The following is a 6,077-nucleotide window of genomic DNA, read 5'->3' as shown; positions in this document are numbered from 1 at the left end:
CAGTCTTTATCCCCATTTTCCAGATGAGGTCACTGACGCCCTGAGAAGAATAATCTCACAATCTCAATCCCCATTTTCCAGATGAGATCATTGAGGCCCAGAGAATAATAATAATGATGGCATTTAGTAAGTGCTTACTATGTGCAAAGCACTGTTCAAAGCGCTGGGGAGGTTACAAGGTGATCAGGTCATCCCCCGTGGGGCTCACAGTCTTTATCCCCATTTTCCAGATGAGGTCACTGAGGCCCAGAGAATAATAATAATAATAATAATAATAATAATGGCATTTAGTAAGCACTTACTATGTGCCAAGCACTGTCTAAGCGCTGGGGAGGTAGCAAGGTGATCACGTTGTCCCACGGGGGGCTCACAGTCTTTATCCCCATTTTCCAGATGAGGTCACTGAGGCCCAGAGAATAATAATAATAATAATGGCATTTAGTAAGCGCTTACTATGTGCAAAGCACTGTTCTAAGAGCTGGGGAGGTAACAAGGTGATCAGGTTGTCCCATGTGGGGATCACAGTCTTTATCCCCATTTTCCAGATGAGGTCACTGAGGCCCCGAGAATAATAATAATAATGATGATGGCATTTAGTAAGTGCTTACTATGTGCAAAGCACTGCTCTAAGCGTTGGGGAGGTAACAAGGTGATCAGGTTGTCCCACGGGAGGCTCACAGTCTTAATCCCCATTTTCCAGATGAGGTCACTGAGGCCCAGGGAATAATAATAATAATAATGGCATTTAGTAAGCGCTTACTATGTGCCAAGCACTGTTCTAAGCACTGGGGAGGTAACAAGGTGATCAGGTTGTCCCACAGGAGGCTCACAGTCGTAATCCCCATTTTCCAGATGAGGTCACTGAGGCCCAGAGAATAATAATAATAATAATAATGGCGTTTAGTAAGCGCTTACTATGTGCCAAGCACTGTTCTAAGCGCTGGGGAGGTAACAAGGTGATCAGGTTGTACCACGGGGGGGCTCACAGACTTTATCCCCATTTTACAGATGAGGGAACTGAGGCACAGAGAAGTGTGAGCCCACTGTTGGGTAGGGACCGTCTCTATATGTTCCCAACTTGTACTTTTCAAGCGCTTAGTACAGTGCTCTGCACACAGTAAGTGCTCAATAAACACGATTGAATGAATGAATGAATGAATGAATCAAGTGCCTTGTCCAAAGTCACCCAGCTGATAAGCGGCGGAGCTGGGATTCGAACCCATGACCTCAGACTCCCCAGCCCGGGCTCTTTCCGTTTAGTGAGGGCCTACTGTGTGCACAGCACTGTACGAAGCGTTTGGGAGAGGATGCTACAACCGGGCTTGGGAGTCAGAGGTCCTGGGTTCTAATCGCGGCCCCACCACTTGTCAGCTGTGGGACTTTGGGCAAGTCACTTCACTTCTCTGGGCCTCAGTGACCTCATCTGGAAAATGGGGGTGAAGACTGTGAGCCCCCCGGGGGACCACCCGATCACTTTGTAACCACCCCAGCGCTTAGAACAGTGCGTTGCACATAGTAAGCACTTCATAAATGCTAACGTTATTATTATTATTATTCTCTGGGCCTCAATTCCCTCATCTGGAAAATGGGGTGAAGACCGTGAGCCCCCTGGGGGACAGCCCGATCAGTTTGTAACCTCCCCAGCGCTTAGAACAGTGCTTTGCACATAGTAAGCGCTTAATAAATGCCATTATTATTATTACTATTATTGTACCTCCCCAGCGCTTAGAACAGTGCTTTGCACATTGTAAGCGCTTAATAAATGCCAACGTTATTATTATTATTATTCTCTGGGCCTCAATTCCCTCATCTGGAAAATGGGGTGAAGACCGTGAGCCCCCTGGGGGACAACCTGATCACTTTGTAACCTCCCCAGCGCTTAGAACAGTGCTTTGCACATAGTAAGCGCTTAATAAATGCCATTGTTGTTACTATTATTATTGTACCTCCCCATCGCTTAGAACAGTGCTTTGCACATAGTAAGCACTTAATAAATGTCATTATTATTATTATTATTGTACCTCCCCAGCGCTTAGAACAGTGCTTTGCACATAGTAAGCGCTTAATAAATGCCATTATTGTTATTATTGTACCTCCCCAGCGCTTAGAACAGTGCTTTGCACATAGTAAGCGCTTAATAAATACCATTATTATCATTATCATAGTAATTATAAATATATATTATATATTTATATACTATAAATATATTTATATTATCATAATAATCATAAATATATTTATATACTATCGATATATTTATACTTATATAAATATGTTATATTTATATGTGCAAGATGATATAAATCTATCATTATAATAATGATAATTAGTATTATCAGCATCATGGCATTTGTTAAGCACTTACTATGTGCCAAGCACCGTTTCCTGCCCTAAATATATATATTTATATACGCTATATATTTATATATTATAAATATATTTATATAAATATGTTGTGTTTATATATAAATAATGATATAAATATATCACTATAATAATGATCATTATTATTATTATCATCATGGCATTTGTTAAGCGGTTACTATGTGCTTTAGGGCACCGTTCCCTGCCCTAAAAACAGTCTCATTCCCTGCCCACAGGGAGCTCGCAGTCGAGAGCGGGGAAGACAGACAGTCGGAAGAAGAAATCAAGGGACACGAGCGGTGCGGGGCTGGGAGGGGGCGATGAGGAAATCAATCAATCAATCAATCATATTTATTAAGCGCTTACTGTGTGCAGAGCACTGTACTGAGCGCTTGGGAAGTCCAAGTTGGCAACATCTAGAGACGGTCCCTACCCAACAGCGGGCTCACAGTCTAGAAGGGGGAGACAGACAACAAAACCAAACAGACTAACAAAATAAAATAAATAGAATAGATATGGACAAATAAAATAGAGTAATAAATATGTACAAACATATATACATATATACAGGTGCTGTACAGCTTTTAGACTGTGAGCCCACTGTTGGGTAGGGACTGTCTCTATATGTTGCCAACTTGGACTTCCCAAGCGCTTAGTACAATACAGGTGCTGTACAGCTTTTAGACTGTGAGCCCACTGTTGGGTAGGGACTGTCTCTATATGTTGCCAACTTGTACTTCCCAAGCGCTTAGTACAGTGCTGTGCACACAGTAAGCGCTTAATAAATATGACTGATTGATTGCTGTGGGGAAGGGAAGGAGGTAAGATGGGGGGATGGAGAGGGGGATGAGGGGGAGAGGAAAGGGAGCGGGAGTTGAGGAAAATCGTATTGAGGAAAAGGGGGGATTTAGTCAGGGAAGCCTTCCCGGAGGAGGCGGGCTTTCCGGAAAGAGTTGGAGAGGAGACAGGCGATGTCTGCCAGACCTGAGGAGCGAAGGCGTGCCGGGCCGGAGGCGGCACGTGGGCGAGGGGCGGCAGAGAGATGGAGGCCCGACGACACGGTTGGCACCAGAGGGGCGAGTCCGCGGGCTCGGCTGGAGGACGGCGACCAGGTGGTGGACGGCTTTCCAGCCGACGGCGAGGAGCTTTCGTTCACTACAGCGGCCGACGGGGAAGCCGCGCGTCCTCGACGTCCTGGTCCCAGGTGGATCCGGGCAGAGGCGTGAAGTCTGGACCGGAGCGGGGATGAGACGGGAGGGGGGCAGGTCAGTGGGCAGGAAGGGCGAGTGGGTTGACGTGTTATCACGCAGAGATGAGTGACGGCAATGGTATTTATTAATCATTCATTCATTCATTCATTCATTATGACACCCAAGTCCACATCTCCGCCCCTGCTCTCTCCCACTTCCTCCAGGCTCCCATCTCCTCCTGCCTTCAGGACATCTCCACCTGGATGTCCGCCCGCCACCTCAAACTCGACGTGTCCAAGACGGAACTCCTCGTCTTCCCTCCCAATCCCTGCCCTCTCCCCGGCTTTCCCATCACTGTAGACGGCACTACCATCCTTCCCGTCTCCCAGGCCCGCACCCTTGGTGTCCTCCTCGACTCCGCTCTCTCGTTCACCCCTCACATCCAAAACCCGGCGGTCCCAGCTCCGCGACCTGGCCAAGATCCGCCCTTCCCTCTCCATCCAAACCTGGAGAGGAAACCAGGTTTGGTTTCCTCCAAACCTCCATCCCTGCTCGTTCAAGCTGTCATCCTATCCCGTCTGGATTACTGTATCATCATCATCAATCGTATTTATTGAGCGCTTACTATGTGCAGAGCACTGTACAAATTGGCAACATCTAGAGACAGTCCCTACCCAACAGTGGGCTCACAGTCTAAAAGGGGGAGACGGAGAACAAAACCAAACATACTAACAAAATAAAATAAATAGAATAGATATGTACAAATAAAATAAATAGAGTAATAAATATGTACAAACATATATACAGGTATCAGCCCCCTCTCCCTTTCCTCATCACCCCCTCCCAGCCCCGCACCGCTCGTGTCCCTTGATTTCTTCTTCCGACTGTCCGTCTTCCCCGCTCTCGACTGCGAGCTCCCTGTGGGCAGGGAATGCGACTGTTTTTAGGGCAGGGATCGGTGCCCTAAAGCACATAGTGAGCGCTTAACAAATGCCATGAGTCATGAGCAGCGTGGCTCAGTGGCAAGAGCCCGGGCTTTGGAGTCAGAGGTCATGGGTTCAAGTCCCGCCTCCGCCAATTGTCAGCTGCGTGACTTTGGGCAAGTCACTTCACTTCTCTGGGCCTCAGTGACCTCATCTGTAAAATGGGGATGAAGACTGTGAGCCCCCTGTGGGACAACTGATCACCTTGTTAACCTCCCCAGCGCTTAGAACAGTGCTTTGCACATAGTAAGCGCTTAATAAATGCTATTATTATTATTATTATTATTATCCGCCAAGCTTGCTCTCTTCCTCCCTTCAAGGCCCTACTGAGAGCTCACCTCCTCCAGGAGGCCTTCCCAGACTGAGCCCCTCCTTCCTCTCCATCCCCCCAGCCTTACCTCCTTCCCTTCCCCACAGCTCCTGTATATATGTATCTGTGTTTGTACGGATTTATTACTCTATTTATTTATCTCCCTTGTACATATCTATTCTATTTATTTTATTTTGTTAATGTGTTTGGTTTTGTTCTCCGTCTCCCCCTTCTAGACTGTGAGCCCACTGTTGGGTAGGGACCGTCTCTAGATGTTGCCAACTTGGACTTCCCAAGCGCTTAGTATGGTGCTCTGCACACAGTAAGCGCTCAATAAATACGATTGATTGATTGATTAGTATTTATTGAGCGCTTACTGTGTGCAGAGCACTGTGCTAAGCGCTTGGAAAGTGTACAATTCAGCAACAGAGAGAGACAATCCCAACAACGGGCTCACAGTCTAGAAGGGGGAGACAGACAACAAAACAAAACAAGTGGACAGGCATCAATACCATCAAAATAGATATATAATAATAACAATAATGATGGCATTTATTAAGCGCTTACTATGTGCAAAGCACTGTTCTAAGCGCTGTGGGGATACAAGGTGATGAGGTTGTCCCACGTGGGGCTCACAGTCTTCATCCCCATTTTACAGATGAGGGAACTGAGGCCCAGAGAAGTGAAGTGACTTGCCCAAAGTCACACAGCTGACAAGTGGTGGGGCCGGGATTTGAACCCATGACCTCTGACTCCAAAGCCCGGGCTCTTTCCCACTGAGCCATATAGAATTGCAGATCTTCATTCATTCATTCACTACTATTTATTGAGCGCTTACTGTGTGCAGAGCACTGTACTAAGCGCTTGGAAAGTACAATTCGGCAACGGAGAGAGACAATTCCGACCAACAACGGGCTCACAGTCTAGAAGGGGGAGACAGACGACAAAACAAAACATATTAGCAAAATAAAATAAATAGAATAGATATGGACAAGTAAAATAAATCAATAAATAGAGTAATAAATCCGGACAAACATATATACATCTATACAGGTGCTGTGGGGAAGGGAAGGAGGTAAGGCCGGGGGGGATGGAGGGGGGGGGGACTGGCAAACAATCAATCAATCAATCGTATTTATTGAGCGCTTGCTGTGGGCAGAGCACTGTACTAAGCGCTTGGGAAGTCCAAGTTGGCAACATATAGTGGGCACCACTGAGTGTTTGCCAGGC

The sequence above is a fragment of the Tachyglossus aculeatus genome, chromosome 15 (genome assembly GCF_015852505.1).
Source record: "Tachyglossus aculeatus isolate mTacAcu1 chromosome 15, mTacAcu1.pri, whole genome shotgun sequence".
In the NCBI taxonomy this organism is placed as follows: Eukaryota; Metazoa; Chordata; class Mammalia; order Monotremata; family Tachyglossidae; genus Tachyglossus; species Tachyglossus aculeatus.
Note: the sequence above shows the minus strand (reverse complement) of the source record.